Source organism: Mixophyes fleayi, chromosome 10 (assembly GCF_038048845.1).
Source record: "Mixophyes fleayi isolate aMixFle1 chromosome 10, aMixFle1.hap1, whole genome shotgun sequence".
Lineage (NCBI taxonomy): Eukaryota > Metazoa > Chordata > Amphibia > Anura > Limnodynastidae > Mixophyes > Mixophyes fleayi.
The window spans coordinates 9,366,943-9,387,221 of NC_134411.1; the positions used below are offsets into that span (position 1 = coordinate 9,366,943).

A 20,279-nucleotide genomic window follows, 5' to 3' on the forward strand; every position below is an offset into this window, starting at 1 on the left:
ATATGCTGCAGAGGATGTAGGAGCAGGCAGCTGTGCAGTGGAATTGAGACCATTTGAAGGCGGAGGTATTGTGGCCCCGGTACCAAATTGGCCCACTCCACTACGCAGTCCAGAAAGCTACCTCGGTGCAACGTTTTGGACTAAAAACAATATTGTGAGGTGTTCAGAATAGACTGGAAATTAGTGGAAATGATTGTTATTGAATGTTATTGAAGTTAATAATAGTGTAGGAGTGGAAAACAACCACAAAACAGGATTTTAGCGCTTTTTATGCTTTTTAAAAAATAAATCAGAACCCAAAACCTGAAATCAGAACCAAAACCTTTCGTCAGGTGTTTTGGCAAAACAAATCAGAACCCAAAACCTCAAGCTAATCAGAACCCAAAACACTAAAAGTCCCCGGTGCACACAGGGCCGGTGCTAGGGTCCATGGCGCCCTAGGCATTTTGAAAAAATCTGCGCCCCCCCCACACACAAAAATCACCCCGTCTTTCCTTACCTTGTCACACCACCGCCGCCTCTCTGCTCCGTCTCCTCCCCTCCACTCACTGACACTAGTGAGTGGAGGGGAGGAGGCGGAGCAGAGAGGCGGCGGTGGTGAGCAATAGCCTCTCCCCCCTCCCCCGTGCGGCGGCCGTGACAGGTATGGTCAGCGGTCGCCGCACAGTTTTAAAGTAATTTACATTCTTGTGGCGCCCTCCAGAGCCCGGCGCCCTAGGCAAGTGCCTAACCTTGCCTAATGGGAGCACCGGGCCTGGGTGCACACCCCTAGCCCAAACAAACCAAGCACTTCAGCCACAAAGAGTAGCAGTTTTGTGGCTGAAGTGCTTGGTTTGTTAAAGTGTGCATGTCCTTTTAAAAATCCAACACCCAGCAAAGGCGGGTCGGAGGGATCAAGGACAATTCCATCTTACACCACTTTTCTTTTCTGCCACTGCTGTGTGACAATGTGTCCTAGATGTGCTAGGAACTGCTGTGTGCTTGAGTCATTGCTCTGTCGCTTAGCATCCAGCCAGGTCGCTGCAGTATTTGTCCAAAAGTGTATGAAAATAATAATGTGACCTGTGAAGTGGTCAACATTTACTGCAAATGACTTGAAATTAGTCTTAGTGAGGTTAATAATAATGTAGGATAAAAAAAGAGCAAAATTATGTGGTTGCAGTTAGTCCTTTCTTGAGTGGCCGGTAAACGGTGGGGAATTTGGTAATAGGTTCAGAAGACCTCAAGTAACTGTCTAAAACCAGCTGCATTAATAGTGGATATTGTATGCAGATCTAATACCAGCATAGTCCACATGGCGTCTGTGATCCGCTTTGTGACTGGGTGACAGCTTACTTACTTTCTTCCTCTTGCAAAGGATTGTTTAACAGTCAATTGTTGTAAACTACTAGTAGTCTTCTTCTGGGATGAAGATCCACCCCCAGCAGCAGGAGCAGCAGCAGTGGGCCTAACACACAAGGATTCTTCTGAGGAGTCCTGGATACGGGAGTAGTCATCTAGCCTTAGTAACTTGGATGCAGGACTAACTCCCATCACTTGTGAGGATATTGATGATGAAGTTGTTGTGGGTGTAGATTGCAGGTGCTGGGATGTAGATGAGAGAAGGGAGGTAGCTGATGCTGGACTGCTTGTTGTTATTTTTTAGCATAAGTTTCTGATTTTCCCAAGAGCTTTCCATCAACTTGCTTTATATGGCGTAACATGGATGAGCATCCTAGATAGTTAAGGTCCCTACCTCTACTGACTGTGGCTTTACAAACGCTACAAATGGATAGACAACTGTTGTTAGGATTTGTGTAAAAATAATTCCACACATAAGAGGTGGATTTTTGGTCTTATGCCCAGGCATGACAATGGCCTTTTTCTTATCACTGGCAAAAACTGCTGCAGTCTTTGTTTGAAAGTGTATGAAAATAATATTGTGACCTGTGAGGTGGTCAGAATTGACTGCAAATGACTTGAAATTAGTGTTATTTAAGTTAATAATAATGTAGGAACAAAAAAGAGCAAAATTATGTGATTTTAGCAATTTTTCTAAAAAATACAGATCCAAAACCAAAACACACGAGGGTGGTTTTGCCAAAACAAAAACACGAAGCTAGTCCAGATCCCTAATCAAAACCACTTCACGGGGGTCAGTGAGCATCTCTAATACACATACACACACACACACACACACACAGACCGAGAGAGACTAAGGGCATTTAATAGCAGCCAATTAACCTGCCGGTATGTTTTGGACCCTAATCTCAGATGATACAAAGCAAATGTCCGGTGCAGGGTCTGATCAACCACTAGGCTGATCAGGCTGCAGCCTGGGATGCTGGGTCCCGAGGGGGCGCAGCGCTGCAGGTATTTATTTATTTTAAAAAATCATTCATTTGGGGGGGGGGTCGCCCCGGGGGTGGGGGGTGGAGGTGGCGAGATCAAAGGCATTGGTGGTCAGCAACAGGCAGCTAATCGCTAGGCTGCCTGTTGCCGTGCAGCAGACAGGAAGCAGGAAATCTTCACTTCCTGTCTGCTGATCTGAGGAGTGAAGAGCGACGCTGGCCAGCACAGCTACAGGTAACTGAAGGGGGAGCTGCCATGCATATCTATAGGGAGGGAGAGGGGGGACTGCCACCCAAATCTATAGGGAGGGGGGGGGACTGCCATCCAAATCTATAGGGAGGGGGGGGGGAACTGCCATCCAAATCTATAGGGAGGGAGAGGGCGGACTGCCACCCAAATCTATAGGGAGGGGGGGGGAGGACTGCCATCCAAATCTATAGGGAGGGAGGGGGGGGAACTGCCATCCAAATCTATAGGGAGGGGGGGGGGGGAACTGCCATCCAAATCTATAGGGAGGGAGGGGGGGGGAACTGCCATCCAAATCTATAGGGAGGGAGAGGGGGGACTGCCACCCAAATCTATAGGGAGGGGGGGGGGGGACTGCCATCCAAATCTATAGGGAGGGAGAGGGGGGACTGCCACCCAAATCTATAGGGAGGGGGGGGGGGACTGCCATCCAAATCTATAGGGAGGGAGGGGGGGGGGGGACTGCCATCCAAATCTATAGGGAGGGAGGGGGGGGGGAACTGCCATCCAAATCTATAGGGAGGGAGAGGGGGGACTGCCACCCAAATCTATAGGGAGGGGGGGGGGGACTGCCATCCAAATCTATAGGGAGGGAGAGAGGTTAATATGTGTGTAGGAGGGCAGAGAAGGGGGCTGATATATGTGACTGGGGGAGTTTGATGTGACAGGGGGAAATAGCTACAGAGTGGAGGTAAGGAAAATAGCTGCAGGGGAGATGGATGCAGGGTGAGAGGTAAGGAAAATGGCTGCAGGGGGGGTTAAAGAAAATGGCTGCAGCGGGGTTAAGGAAAATGGCTGCAGCGGGGTTAAGGAAAATGGCTGCAGGGGATATTTAAAAAATAGAGCAGCTTTGGGGGGCTTAATCTCATGATTGTGTGGCGGTTACATGGATGCTCTCTGTGGTCTCAGCAATCACTAGAATACTAAATATTAGTGAGATGGGGCTGGTAGAGGTTTATATTTGATTGACCACAAATATTCAGATATTGCTTATATATGCCTGTACAATGGGGTACTTTTAGCTGGCCATAATGGAGTGTTTTGTATTAACTAAAAGGCCTAATCATTCAGGGTTTGTTAACATTTTGCATTATAATAAATTAGCAGGGTCTTATCATCAATACTTTTTATAATAAAGTGAGAAATGTGTTCATGTGACATAGCAGTTTTTGTTTACTACTATATTAACTGGTCAAAGGCCCCTCCGACTCCTTAATTGCAAAGCCTATTTTTAAAAAACCTATGTTCCAAAGGAGAATCACTTTTCAAAGCAGTGTACCCCACCAACAACACATAAAGTCGCCCCATCCCATCCAAATTAAAGGGGTTTTACCCCTTACACTAATTAGTGCTCCGCATATTGGGGGTCATTTAGACGTGGCCATGTTTGTGCTCTAAACATATTTTGGAATAGACACGTTAAAAAAAAAAAAAAATAGTGATGTATATTTGCTCAGACACATGTCTAAGTCCTATACTGTTCTTTATCTATACCATTTCTCTTGGAAAACTTGATACGCTCCTTTGGAATCCAGTATCACTGCAATGGGGATGATAACCAAATCTATCCTCTCCGATCTGCACCTGAAACTCAATCTTTCAAAAAATTAGCTAATATTCTCACTAGTGAGCAGAAGCTGCCTCCCTGATATCTCTATATCTGTGGACAACAGGAAAACAAACCATACCCCTCACTCGAACTCAAATTTATTTTCTTGCCATATTCAAACATCCTCTGACTGGCTCACATAGCCCCGTTAACCAGTTTGTCCATTGAAATCTGGCTGGACCAATATGCAATAAGTGGCACATAGCCGCATGTATCAAACTCCTGTTTTCCTATACATTATAGGATAGGGAACAGTGCCCTCTGTTGGGGTATGTTAGTACAATATAAATGCATGTTAATATAATAATAAAAGAGAGATGTTTGTCTCTACAGTTATTAATAAATGTGAAAGTCTCATTTTCAGTATAGGATGTAAATAAATACAAACACAAGTACAGCATACAGATTTACAAATTAAATACAAACATCTATTGTTATCTACTTTACAAATCAAATGGGAAATCCATTTCCTGCAATAGTCCAAGTGGAAATGTCAAGTAATGCTAATAGACTTCTACAACTTCATATAATATAGCCACTATCTAAGTATTAGTTAACAGTGTCAGTGCTGGAGCCTCCATGCAGTGTAATGTTTTTCTAATTTAAGAAATTAAAGTTTATCCAGATGTCCTGTGGCTGCTACACCTCCCAGTCTCCATTCACAGAATATGTGTACTGTTTTACTGAAAAAACAACACCATGGGAGACATTCATGAAACGTGTTCTAACAATAATTGCGCAGAAAAGAAGATTCTGTCATTACTCTAATACAGGTTAGAAAATGAAAGAAACAGCTGGTGCATTTGTAGGTGAGATGTTCAATTAAATTATGTATGAGATGACTTGTAATAATAGGATGTGCTGAATGCACAGCAGTCACAGGAGTGACACCACAATAGGAAATGTTTTAATGACCTCATAACTCATACCCTACTGCCACATCATTGTTTGCAGTTAGATGATTGAAGACAGTATCCTGTGGTGATCAGGTCAGGTAACATTATAGTGTTTGTATTAAGCATAGTGTGAAGTTTTTTTTTTCTGTATTCTATTTGTTTCCAAATTGTCATTACTCCTGTCCAGGTACATTTGCCTCTATCAGGCAGCTTTTGCTATGCTACCTACTCCCCATTTCTGATATCTCATATTATATATATCATACTTGCCTACTCTCCCGGAATTTCTGGGAGGCTCCCGAATTTCGGGGAGACCTCCCCTGGACTCCTGGGAGAGCAGGCATTCTCCGGGACGTGATGAGGGTGGGACTTAATTACGCTATTTTGTGTCATCAAGCCCCGAACCCCTCGCTATATATATAGTGATCCTTGCTCTGTGCACATTGTTTTTTTGGTAAGTTCATGGGTTAGTAATACTTATACTTAGCATACATACAGATTTTAACTGACAGCACATTAAAGAATGCAGCAAGAGTTTTGTAGCTATGGCCACCAATTATCTTGGAACCTAGCAACATTGGAACCTAGCAACAATGCCTTTAAATAATTTGTTTAAATTATACAAAAGCCGTATCAGTGGATCAGATATGTCCTCTCCATAGGGGAGAAGAAGGGGTTAACGTTCTGATAGAATAGAATCCTGTTTGTTAACACTACAGCTCTATGGCTGCCCATGTGGCTTCTATGGATCCCAATTCCTAAGAGGCTAATACTCAAAAGGGAGATTTTCACAAAACAGATGTAATTAATCCAACTGACCGTATTAAAATCCCCTATCACTACTTACTGACCTGGATGTAATGACTGTGTGGCTATATTTTCAGCCAGAGCTGTGAGATTAACCATGGGGAAAACAGCATGGAGCAGTCCCCTGGACTCTGGGGGGGGGGGGGGGGGGGGTGGAGCTATAAAGCTCCAGTTCCTCCCTGTTGTGCAATGCAGCTATAAATGTTTATTAATAAAGAAAAATAGTTTATGTATCATCTTGCTGTGTTGTTCAGTATACAATAATACTGAACAACAGTTAATCTAATTATTTAGCTCTCTAGGCTTATCTCACTTAAAGTCCTGTCTGTCCTCTGATGGTACTCCCTACCATTGCCTGCCATTTTTCTGCTAAACTAGAGATTTAATGCAGGCATCAATCAGGCTAAGAAGGCAGACACAGAACAATCTCTTAAGGGGTGAGGTACCACCTACATAATAGTTTTCTCACATCTTCTATGGCAAGGTACAGTTTTGCCCATATTGCTGGTAATTATGGTAGATTTGATATTATGTAGCCCTGAAACTTTAGCAGTGAATCTGAAGCCCAATGTATTATTTTTTATAGCTATTGACTATAAACATCTGTCACATAATGACTATGAATACCAGTTGAAGGCAATGTACCTTACTTCTATTACAGTGTAGCTGAATCTGATCTACAACCGTGCGCTGAAGACAATTTGCACTGAAATGGTGCTCTCACTATTGAATGCTCTAGTAAGAGTCAAGAGAGATGACTCATTTAGTGCAGGTAATGTACTATCATAACCACAAAACTGCAATGACATCATTTATTCAAGATCTGCAGACCATGGGAAATATTAGGGGGGTGGGGCAGATAGTCTGGTGCTTTGCATTTCAGGTAGCGGAATTGCACATGGATAGGTAGCTATGTCTTAAGAATGGATTGCCCATTTGTTCTAATTACCCTTCGTGAAATGCAACTTCAATGTTTCCAGTTTGGCAAACGTAGTAAAAAAAAAAGTATGTTAAAGTACTGCATAGTACATTTGTAGTCAATTTGAAATCTTGCAGGTTTTGTGTATTTTTTTTACAATTACTTATAAGGCAATAAAAATGCTTACAGTTATTGCTGTAACTTAACAAAATGTTATCACTGGTGATACTCAGCTGTCAGAGTGAAAGCTATGTAGATACAAGTTGTTTATCTCTCTGGAGGCCCCGATTCTGCTGTACTGAGCATGTGCGAGAGCCTGGTGCATGTATGGGACTGAAAGATCGCTTTGAGCTTGCAGTTCCACTCTTATTAAAAAACAGTTTTAAAAATATACTTTTTTATACATAATAATATAGAGGTAGATATACGAGTTACGTAATATATGAGTTATATGTTCCATTTTATTTTCTGGGGGCGACACAATAGCCATACTCATTTAAAGCAGATCCTTACTGTACAATATTTAATCAAATTATTTTGTTCAATTCTGTCCTTCTGTTAATGCCATTCTGCAATACTTACCAAATAGGGTCACCCTTTCAAACAAATGGGGAAACCTCTGCCACCTATTTTTTTGCCAAAGGTAACACCTTTAATATATAGGATGAAGTGTAAAAAGCCCTATCAACGTCAAAAACACCCATTAGGGCTTTTCGCCCTTTGATAAATCGATTCTCAAGTTTCAGTGTCAGGTCGTGGTAGTTACATTTAATTCACATAATTTATGTCCCAAGGTCCCATAGCATATTTATGGCCTGAAATTGCTAGTTACACCATTGCATTATTATTTTTTGATTATTTGTTTTACTGTGATTATCTCACCTGTATGTATTCATCTCTTTGTTTCTCTGATTCACAGTGGGAAAGTACGTCCTGTACGGAATTTTAGGGCTGTGTGTGCTCATTGGCATTGCATACTTCTGTTACATGAATCAATACCGCAAGTATGTCTTATAATTAATATTCACTAGAAAATACAGGTATGGGACCTATATCTGGAATTATTGAGACATAGGGGTATATTTACTAAACTGCAGGTTTGAAAAAGTGGAGATGTTGCCTATAGCAACCAATCAGATTCTAGCTGTCATTTTGTAGGATGTACTAAGTAAATGATAACTAGAATCTGATTGGTTGCTATAGGCAACACCTCCAGTTTTTCAAACCCGCACTTTAGTAAATCTAGGCCATAATGTTTCTGTTTCTGTTTTTTCATGATTTGGGGCACCGTATCTAAAATCTACTATAATATAACATGACATTTCAAATTACTGTCTTTCTGGCACTTTCTGGTATTCCCTTTTATCATTTAAATAAGCAGTGCTCCTTACAGTGACAATTACCTTTTTTCATTTAAATAGCTTGTACTAGTTTTAACATTTTTAACCAAAATAAAAGTGTAATTTTGATACACAGAAGGAGAAAAAACTAAGCATGTGGCAAGTCTCATGTTTCTGTTTTTCTGGATAAAAAATCCCATACCTATAATATAATTTAATAGTAGAACTTTTTAATGTTTTTTTTCTATCACTCAAATATCTTGTACACTCCTCCAATGTCCTATCTGCAGACACATAATTATCCTTAACAGTTGGATATCAAAATATCATGGTTTCATAAAAGGGATTTTATTCAATAGTTGGCAACAATATTTTGGGCTGTCCCACATTTTCAAGGGTGAAAGGGGATGGGGCTTGCCTTGAGGGTGTAGCCTTGTCAGATAAGGATGTGACTTGGATGTTGGGAGCTATGTCATGCTGAAATTTGATGTATGAAAACAATATATCCCTTTTTCTGATCTCCTTGCTAAGCAAAACATCTCTAAGACATTCTGGGGCTTATTTATGAACCCACATACTGCATTTAATTTTTCCGCATTTTCTGTAACTGTGTGTTCATATACAAGGTGCTCATGGAAAAACACTTTCTCTCTCCCCCTTGTGTTTTTCCATGAGTGCCTTTGTACGTATATATTTTTTTGTATATGGTACTGGAATTTGAGATTAGTGGTTATCCTATATCAGTGTTGGCTAACCTGTGACACCCCAGGTGTTGTGAAACTACAAGTCCAGGCATGCTTTTCCAATATATAGCAGCTTATTGCTGGAAGGGTATGCTGGGACTTGTAGTTTAAAAACACCTGGAGGGGGCGTGGCCAGGACGCCATTCCGGAAAGCTGCTCCTTCCAAGGGCTCCGTGGATCCACTCATCCAAAACCCTAAAACTGGGCTTTCTGATCCCCAAAAGCTGCCTCAAAAGAACAACCAGGCAAGCGGGACACTCAGAGCGCACATCTGAGCGCCATCAGCTCACCTGACACCTTCAGCTGCCCGCTTCTTTGGAGCCCCGGACGCCCGCTGACCACTCCTCCCGAACCTCTCCTGCGACCTCCGCGGCTCCCCGCTGCCCCTCCACTGCCTGTGGGCTCCCTCACGCCGATGATCGGTGGATCCCCCCGGGGACAGGCCTACTTCCGGTCGGGACTCCAGACCTCGAGTGCCGACGCGACCCGCGGGACGCTCACTTCCGGTGGGCGGGGCTACATCGCTGAGCGGCACTGCTTCGCTACCTCTGGCTGGCTTTACAGGTCAGGGATCAATCACCCCCTACCTGAGACTCCTGGCCGGACCCCTAGGGCTGCACATCGCCTACAGCTGCCTTCCTGAGGTTCTACAATAAAGAGGACCTACCCGGAAGCCTGATTCCTAGCTGCACTAGGTTTGTGACCCCACTAAAGGGTAAGAAGCACTGGCAACTACTGTATGCCCCCCTCCTGTATTGCTTCCCCCTGGATGGCCCACTACCCTGTGCCTGCCTGAAGTCTTTTTTTTACTCAGTATTGACCGGGTGTACGGGTCCTTTCTACCAGCCTGGCTACTTGCTTACCTTCTTGCTCTGTGGCCTGACCCAACCCTCTAAAATGACTTGGTTCTAATTATGTAATTGTGTCCCTCTGGACCCTGAGCTACACCCTGTGGAACAACCGGGCTCCCCTCACCTGTACCACCTGCTTATCCTCCCCTGCCCCCCTTACCAAAATGCCTAAAGGCAAAAAATCTGCAGGGGGAGACCTTCTCCCCTACCTTTCCAAGCAAAAAAACCAGACTAGATCTGGTGAACACTCTGATTCAGGATCTGACGAAGACGATTGCTCCCCTATCACCCGCCGGGACTTCTTGTCCCTCCTCAGAGAGGTGAAAGACGTCAAAACCTCGGTACAGGCCCTCCTCTCCCTGAAGACAGATATCGTGAATATTGGAAACAGAACAGACCATCTGGAACACCGTGTCGAAGAGGTGGTGACGTACCAGCAAACACATGATACGGATCTGGACCAGATCCGCCAAGACATCCTCCAGCTGCAGGAGGGCCAGGAGGACCAGGACAACAGAGCCAGACGCAACAACATGAGAATTCGGGGGATACCTGAAAGTGTGGAGTCTGCCCACTTGGAACTCTACCTCAAAAAGCTCTTCACACAACTTTCCCCCCAAATCCCGGAGGAACAACTCTTACTGGATCGGGCCCATCGTGCACTCAGACCTCGCGCTCAGGACCCGTCTCAACCCAGGGACGTTATCCTTAGAATGCATTATTTCACAGCAAAAGAGGCTGTTATGCGGGAAGCACGCCGACTCCCTTCAATTACCTATGATAATGCCACCCTCCAGATCTTCCAAGACCTCTCCCCACTCACTCTGGCCAAACGAAGGGACTTCAAACCGATAACTGCACTTCTCCGCCAAAAAGAAATCAAGTATCGCTGGGGTTTCCCCTTTCGCCTCCTAATCTGGCACCAAGGTTCTATGCTCATGGCCAGAACCCTTCCTGAGGCACAAGCTCTACTTCCCAACCTTGGCATCACTACAGGACTCCCCGTCCTCCCTGTACCCTCTCCCCTCCCCCAGAGGGCGTCAAAACAGCCGACGCGTCAACCTCCCAGGACCGAGTGGAACACGATCCCACCGGCCTCATCATCTTCTCCACGACCCACCGAAACTTCTGGGACTTGACTTGCAGCACCAGGTTTTTGTCTTGTGTTTCTTTTCCCAAAAAATTTTTTTTATATAAATTGTTTTCTTTTTCTTTGTTGCAATATTTGCCCCCTTATGCTAATGGTGTGGGGCTATGATACCTGAAAGTCTCACTGTATCTAGTCGCAATGTTTTGCAGGTTATCACAGTTGTATTATTTACCTGTTGGTCTGTTCCTGATGTTCTTGGTTTCGTTATAACTATGCTGCTGGATCCCGGCTCCCTTCGGATGCCTCCCCTATGAGGGGGCGCGTCCTGGGGCGCCTAGGATCCCCAACTTATACCATGTTAGGTTATGTTACACAATGTTAAGCCAATGTTAACCAGAGCTACCACTCTCTTCACACCCACCTTGGGGTGACTGTGAAATACGGCCGGGGACACCCCACTCGAGCCGTGAATTTGTTGTTCAAAGAAACTGTTGTGCTCTGCTAATTTTTTCTCCTCTTTGATATTACTTAACTCTCACACTACTTTCTCCTACCTCATTGACTCCCCTCAACTGCCTCCCCTCTTATTTCCCGATGCAACACCCCCCCACCCCCGGGAATACATTTCCTACCCTCCATTTTGCCTTGGGAATATGCCCCCCCCCCCCATTCTCGCCCACACGGTTCTTCCACTCGTGAATTCCTGCTACCTTTGCTAATATTTACAATATCTCAGGTGAACCAGAGGGATGCACACCTAGAGCCTAGCTCATCGCTCCCCGGTGATGTACCCTCTCGCGACCTCGCCACGCCTCCCTAGAGCCTACGGCTCTTTTGCTGACCTATGTGCTTCCCCAGCGCATAGTTTTCCTTCCCACTGTCGGCACTACAGGTCCCGGCCTATTTCGCCGAGTGACCATACACCCCCCCCTTCCTCTCCCACTCCCCCTCCAAACCCTCCCCCTCTCCTATTTGACCACTCTGTGTTGGATCTTCTCCTGATCTTCCTCCTCCTCGCTGCACATGGGCTTTAGAGCACTCTCCTTTAATGTTAAAGGGTTGAATAGCCCCCAGAAAAGGGGTAAGCTTTTCGCTACCCTAAAACTTCATAAGGGCGATTTAATTTTTTTACAAGAGACTCATTTTCAACATAACTCCCATCCAGAACTTCGTTCCAAAGCATACCCCATCTCATACCATGCTTGCGATCACTCAACCAAAAAACGAGGGGTGGCGACTTTGTTTGCCCGCCATTTGACATATGAACACATTGACTCCCTCATAGACAAAGAAGGCCGATACCTCATCTTGGTGGGTAGACTTAACAACAAACTATGTACGTTAGTTAATGTTTATGCTCCCAATCAGCATCAGAACCGCTTTTTTTCCAAATTAGATGTATTGCTGTCCCGTATTCGTCAGGGGGACCTTATCGTAGCGGGAGATTTCAATGCTGTCTTGAATCAATCCTTGGATCGTTCCCCCCCTGTGGCTGCCCCCCCTAATACTTCTGACCCCCTATCCTCTAAATCTCTCCTCAGTCTCATGAAATCCCAGCTTCTCTACGACTCCTGGCGAGTGAAGGAACCGTCCTCTCGGGACTATACATATTACTCCCCACCACACCACTCATACTCACGCATTGATATGATCCTGCTCAGCCACAACCTCGCATTAAACATCCAGATGGCCCAAATTCACCCAATGATTTGGTCTGACCACTCCCCTATATCTATAGATCTATGCGGCCTCCCAGACCGACCCCGCCCCATGACCTGGCGTCTTAATGACTCCCTGCTCCATAATGCGGATATAATCTCCCAGCTCGGGGCTCACCTCGAAGATTACTTTGAGCTCAACGACCACCCAGATATCTCTAGGGCCACTCTATGGACAGCGCACAGTCCTGAGGGGTCACCTGCTTAGCATTGCCTCCAGATGGAAGAAGGAAACCCACATCATGACCAATAAATTATCTCTTGAACTACAATCTCTAGAAGCCAAACACAAGGCTTCTCCAGACCCTTCCATTCTGCTAGCCCTCCGCGAGACTAAGGCCCAATTAGATCTTCTTCTCTCCAAGCAGGTAGCCAAACGCCTTAAATGGCTCCGGCAATCCTTCTACGAAAAGGGGGATAAGGCAGATAAAATTCTCGCTGCACGGCTCCGTTCAGAAAGGTCCCACAAAAATATCATATCAATCCGTGATTCTAAGAATCAGCTCCTCCATAACCCCGCTGCCATTAGAGAGGCTTTCCAGCAATATTACTCCGCCCTATACAATCTCCCATCTCCCCCTGCCTCCAACCCGCAGCAGTCTAACTCCTCGTTGATATCAGACTTCCTAGCTAAATCTAAACTTCCCAAATTATCCCCTCAGGCCCTACAATTCCTCAACGAGGAAATTACATTGGAGGAAATTCTGCTTACTATCAAATCCCAAAAGAATGGAAAATCTCCAGGCCCAGACGGATTCACCGCAGCTTATTATAAAAAAATTTCGAGTGTGCTTGCCCCTCACCTGCTCTCCCTGTACAATGGTGTCCTACAGGGAACCCCCTTCCCACCTGAAATGCTTGAAGCTAGAATTGTAGTGATCCCAAAAGAGGGGAAGGACCCACTTCATTGTTCCAGCTACAGACCCATCTCCCTTCTCAACCTGGATCTAAAGATCTTCGCTAAAATCCTAGCAAACCGCTTAAACATATTCCTCCCCTCGTTGATCCACTATGACCAGGTGGGATTTATTCCGGGCCGCCAGGCGAGGGACAACACCAGAAGAGCCATTGATATCATACACATTGCAAACACCAGGAGATCCCCCACTATAATCCTCTCTCTGGACGCTGAAAAAGCGTTCGATAGGATCTCTTGGGGTTTCATGAACGCGGCTCTTGAGGCCTTTGGCTTCGCTGGCAACTTCCTCACTGGCGTCCTGGCACTATATTCCTCACCCTCAGCTAAAGTCCTGATTAACGGGGTACCCTCAAACCCGTTAGCCATCCAAAACGGCACGAGGCAGGGCTGTCCCCTCTCTCCCCTTATTTTCGCTCTGGTGATTGAATCACTGGCCTCTCAAATTCGCCATGACCCTAGCATTTCTGGTGTGCAGGTGGGGGACATCAACTCTAAAATTTCGCTTTTTGCGGACGATGTCCTGCTCTCACTCTCCCAACCAACGATTTCCCTACCTAACCTGTATAACGCTCTCCAGGCCTATGGTGACGTATCAAACTATAATATAAACTATACAAAATCAGAGGCCCTACTGCTCCATGTCTCCCCCCAGGAGGCCGAAGTGTTACGGTCCTCTTTCAAATTCAAGTGGCAGACCAGGAAAATAAAATATCTGGGAGTCTACCTCACATCCCGATACGACCTCCTCTACCAAGAAAATTTCCCACCTCTCTTCGCCAAAACGCAATCTGATTTGGCTTCCTGGAACCGCCTTATTATCTCGTGGCTGGGCAGGATCATCGCAGTAAAAATGAATATCATACCCAAATGGCTGTATCTCTTCCAAACCCTACCAGTTCCTGTCCCTGCCACCCTCCTATCCAACATCCAGAAGGCCCTCACTCGGTTTATCTGGAACCATAGGCCCCCACGGGTATCGGTGGCTGTCCTGAAGAAGCCTATTCCCGGTGGTGGGAGGGGTCTACCCGATATTAAGATGTACTACCTAGCTTCTCACTTCTCTCAAATTGTTGCATCATATGCCCCCTCAGGCTCCATGTCATGGCTGGACCTAGAGGCGGCGCACACTGCCCTCCCTGATCTGACACCACTTTGGGGCTTATCCCCTATACACCGCCCCTCGCCCTCCAAACTCCTTCCCACCATCAAATTTGATATTAAGATTTGGGATTCCTACTCCTTTAAATTAAAGCTTACATCTGCCCTCTCTCCCCTGACCCCCATCTGGTTTAACCCCATATTCCCTCCCGGCCTCTCTAGATTGAGACACCGTCTCTGGACTCAGGCCGGCCTTAAATTTCCATCAGATTTCTCGAAACAGGGCCAGTGGCTTCCGCTAGCTGAGCTCCAGTTACACTCCCCAGGCCGGACGCTTAGCCCCTTTGAGTTCTTTCAAATCAGCCATTTTTTGCGATCCCTACCACCCAACTCTATACTGCGTCCCCTCACTCCATTTGAGAACCTATGCAAACGCCACCCCATGTCCAAGGGCATGATATCACAACTTTATAGTATCTTTCTCAATTCCACTCTTCACCCTCAGCTCCCCCACGAAGTTGAGTGGGAGAGAGATCTCGGCCCTCCACCAGATGAGGAGGCCTGGGAGGACATGAGACTGGGGATAGCCAAAAGCTCTATATCGACCAGACTAAAAGAAACATCCTATAAAATTTACTATCGCTGGTATTATACCCCCACCCGACTTCATGCAATGTTCCCCTCCACGTCGCCGGACTGCTGGCGGAACTGCGGCCACAGGGGTTCTATGCTACATATCTGGTGGACTTGTCCAATTATCGCTCCCTTCTGGGACGCGATCCATGGCTTTATCAATACTTTATTTGAGATTCCTGTTGCAAGGGACCCCTGGATCTTTCTCCTATGTTATCCTCCCCCGGATCTTGATAAATTCGCCAAAAAACTGACGGCCCACATCCTCACAGCCGCCAAATCTCTTATTGCCCTCAACTGGAAGCGTGCTTCCTCTCCAACTTTTTCGGCCCTTAAAAAACAAATTTGGAATGTGGCAGCAATGGAGGAGATCACCTACCACCTACACGATAGAGGTTACGCTTTCACTCAAGTCTGGGCTCCATGGCAAATGGCGGCAAGCGCGTTTCCCTCTGATACCTGATTCCCTCGTGATGGCCCATGTGTGGCGAGAGAGTCCCTGCTCCTGCTCTACCAACCCCTAACCCTCTAACACACATTTATTACCTTCCCCATGACTGTACCCCTGCCTAACTTTTGTGGTCTTCCTTCCCACCCCCCCTCTCTTACAACCCCCCCCCCCCCCCCCCAATACTACTTTGATGCTGTCTGTTCTATGTATGATAAAGCAAGAAATAATATAAAAAAAAAAACTGGTCACTTTACAGCTTAAGTTCCCTGTGGATGTCCTTCCAGGATCTCAGTACAATGTAAATGTTTTCCTATGCACACACTGTAACTTTCAGATTTTGTATCTTGTATACCTTGTATCGCTTGACCACTCAAAATAAAGAATTATAAAAAAAAAAAAAAACACCTGGAGTGTCACAGGTTAGCCAACACTGTCCTATATATACATTAGGGCAGACTTTGGAAGTGTGCTATAATTAGACCTAGCTTCTTTCCATTTGTACGTATTTGTCCTCCTTGTGAAAGTTAAGGTGCATTCCAGTTTTGGGAATGTCACTGGAAAATCACATCTGTACCTACTTTTGCAGGGTTGTGGAAATGCATAATATAGGACCAACCCTTCATGCATTTCAACTTTTCTACAAACATGTTCAAGCCTTATTTATATCTTTAATAATGAGAGTAATAGGACTGTCTAGATTTTATGACACTATAATATATTTAAATGTTTTTATTACATTGGTAGAAATGCTTCTACCAATGTGCATTCCCATATATAGTGAGTCTGAAAGGTCTGCAATTTTGCTGCTTCATAAAAGATCTGTAATGAACTGTTCTATTCTCTGTGCTGTTGGTTAGTATTGCACTGGCATCTGCTTTTGTCTCAGGAAAGCAGCATGGCAGCTCTCACTCAATATTACAAATTGCTTTCCACCTCCAGATACCTTTAATTTATAGACACCCTCTTTTACCTTTCCTGAAATACATAGTTTCCTTCTGTGTTTCTTAGCTATGGATTGATATCATCTGAGACACAACACAGAGTTGTTCTCTAAATACATGGTACCCAATGCAGAGAGCACAATACAGTTGTCCTATTCCAGGACAATGAAAATAAGAAACGCAGCCTGATAATATCATTATATAACAGAAAGGCACAGGATGAACCCAGAAAGACAAAGGGGTATATTTATCAAGCTGCGAGATTCCGGCGGGTTTGAAAAGTGGAGATGTTGCCAATAACAACCAATCAGATTCTAGTTATCATTTATTTAGTACATTCTACAAAATGATAACTAGAATCGGATTGGTTGCTATAATCAACATCTCCACTTTTGAAACTGGACAGAATCTTGCCGCTTGATAAATTTATCCCAAAGTGTTGTATTTAAGAAGGGTTTGTACAAAACAATGAATGAGAGTTGGGCAACCCCTTTAAAATGCAATTGATACACTCCACCCAAATAAATTAATTGCAATAATGCTTTGCGAGCAAGTTTATAATGTTACTGTTGATTTGTGTCCCTTTCACAGACGGGCTGAGAAGGCAGAGGAGAAACAAAGGACCTCAAGCTCACGTGATTCTGTATGATACAGTGTCCTTAAATTCATATTAAATGTTTAATAAAACAAAGTTATCAGAATGGAATCTTGTAACTTTTCTATGCTGTGTGAAGTGTAGTGAATTCTACATTTGAATACTAATTAAGCTAACACTAATGGCTGCACCCCAGGAGTGTTCAGTTCACCTTCACCGACATGTCTCAGACGAAGTTTCAAACAGCAGCAGTACAGAGGAGCTGTGTAATCCACCTACAGGATTCATCGGACAGCGGAGCCTGTCATCTTCAAATGCCGTTCTATATTACATTACATAATCAGTATTATTCTTATCTTGGACTGTCTCCACAATGTTTATAAAATGTGACACACACAGACAACATTTCAGTCTTCACTTGAAAACATTAACTTTACGTACTTAAATAGGAGACAGAATAACTTTTATATGTTTGTTTCTTGGCGCGTTCTCTCTGTATCTGTCCTTGACATTTAAATTGGTGGTATAATGCCAGTGACATTTCTACCAAGTCAGTGGCATTGTGACTTGTGCCACAGACAGCAGTCTGTAAGGAGTGCCAGGACTTATGGGCTTTGAAAATAAAAAAGCTATGCTATTGTCTGTGTGAACCATCCTTTTACTTAATCTCTACCTGTCACTGACACAGATGTAGGAACAGGCACATGGTAACAGGTCATGCTTTCCTTCCAGGAGATGCAAGATAAAGAAGCTCTCACCATTTGAGATACTGTGCTCCTCTGTGTTTGGACCTCAAACACATTACATTGAAGCTTTACAGGATACTCCTACACAACATGTTTCACTCCACTCATTAGGAATGTATGAAGATCACCCCATATTTTCACAAACTTATGAAACTACCTAGAGAAAACTACCGGTTTCCAAATATAAGAAATCACATCTGAAACATTTAAATAATGCGACAAGACACTCATCCTTTCCCCCCTTCTGTTAAAGAGTGGTTTAGGCGTATAAACTTTTATATGGTAATGGACAATAGTACATTTGCAGCAACAATTAGATATTCAGAGTTGGAACAGATGGGTAGAATTCAAAGAATTACCTATATTTAGATCACACCAGGCATCTTAGCTTCCTGCCCATTGTTCATCCTGGAACCTGGCTCACAGGTTACAGGCCCAAAGGATCTTCCTTCCTATACCCTGCACTCCACTCCCCCCTTTCTCATCTCCTGTTCCTCAACAATTAAGTAATTCTCCAGTGAGAAATGTGTATGTGTACATATATATATATATATATATATATATATATATATATATATATATATTAGTCTGCAGGACAAGGCTGACATTACAGTTGTTAGATCTAGAATTCTGATCCAAGTTTGCCTGTGGTGTCAAGTATATCTGGAAGCGCTTCAATCTGCTGGAGAGAATTGACACAGACCAAGTTCTGTATACAAGGAATTTTCTCTGATTTATTGATACAAAGATACAAGTTTTTATAGCCTACTGAATAAATGAACCCTACGTCATAAGCATACAATAGTCTATAGGATACGCTGCTGATTAACTATCTCACGTATTCTTGAGGTGTTTACTTTCTCCCCCTTCTAAGGACAGATGGGTCTATTATTCTTATCTCAAGGGGAACTGGAGGTTTTATCTCCTGTCCGCCATGTCCAACTTCATGGGCACAGCTCTCACACCACAAGCTAAAAATGAAGCTACTTATTGTTCTCATATCTTCATACATAACTTCAGTTCTCTATGTCAGCTTATCCTCAAAGCCATGGGCTTACATCTTGTAATACTGCATATCAGCAGAAAAATAAATAATATCTTCTAGCAAATAATTTTTTTGTGCAAGTTACAATAAATGGCTGAAGAAAGGCTTTATGAGACCTTAACAAAAAATTATATTTAACACACTCTTATACAGCAGTGTACCTAGTTCAAAGATAAATAGGCAAAGGACATAATGTATAATGGTGGGACAGTTCCTGGACAACTTGAACAATGGTCTGGATCTGACTTGCCAAGACCTGGGCAGCACTGGGTGTTGTCTGGCTGGGGTCCATAAAAACGGAATTCCTTTTTATGGCCGGTTATAATGTTAGGACTATGGCTATTAGATAAGCTTTTAGAACCGAACTAATACAGGTCCTCAACTTTAGCAGCTGCCTTTCCCGTAGAACTGATATTGATTGGAGGTACTCGGATGCCCCCAGGACTTAAACTCTAGGGTAGTAGAAGCTTATCAGTATGACCATAGTGCAGGGTGGAGGAGACCAGAATACTTGAGACAGATACCGGGGACAGGCCAAAGGTCGTGGGTCAGTAGAGTAGGAAAGTCGAGGAACAGGCCAGAGGTCAGTGCAGGTTACAAACACCGAAATTCCAAGAACACACAAAGGTCAAGGGGCACAGGAGTTCAAGCAAGGTCCAAGAAACAAGCCAAATGTCACAACAAGTAATCAGGTCAAAGGTAGCAGGGTATCCTCAGGAACAGGAAAACTGGTCAGCAGTTAGTGCAGCACACTGCCCGCTATAACTGGCAGGGAGGCTAAGCCCTCCCTGCGTTAAATAGTAACATGGCCCAATCAAAATGTCAGGCCTTAGCCCTGTAATCAGCCACAGGAGGCTGAGTGATTAATACACTGTGCCCCTGTGTAGGTTAATGAATAATTAAACTAAATGGAACTTGCGCATGCCTACGGCTATCCCCTAATGTCAGGACGCGGAGCTTCTACACAGAGCATGCCGGGACGTGGAGGAAGTGACGTCCTGGTCATCATAGCGACGGCTGGGATGCAGCCCCAAAGTAAAAAACAAGCCGCCGCAGCTTGGGGCACTGCTGCGGCTCGTAACAAGGAGCATTACTTTAGTGAAACAAGTTCAATTGACTGGAAGTGAGTTGTTCCCAGGAAGGTGCTTATATAGGCCTGAAGTTGGGATAATGAACATCAGGGGGTAAATGTATCAAGCTGAGAGTTTTCTGGTGTGTTTGGAAAGTGGAGATGTTGCCTATAGCAATCAGATTTTAGCTTTCATTTTGTATAATATACTAAATAAATGATAACTAGAATC

The 20,279-nt window shown here is 44.3% G+C and overlaps 1 long non-coding RNA gene across 1 annotated transcript; it reads left to right on the top strand.

The window, feature by feature from the left end:
* Positions 1–5,044: 5,044 nt before the first annotated feature.
* Positions 5,045–17,829, top strand: LOC142103407 (uncharacterized). The gene is made up of 4 exons (XR_012679339.1): positions 5,045–5,175; positions 6,551–6,661; positions 7,728–7,812; positions 17,184–17,829. It is a non-coding gene; the product is annotated as an uncharacterized LOC142103407 (long non-coding RNA).
* The last annotated feature ends 2,450 nt before the right edge of the window (positions 17,830–20,279 follow it).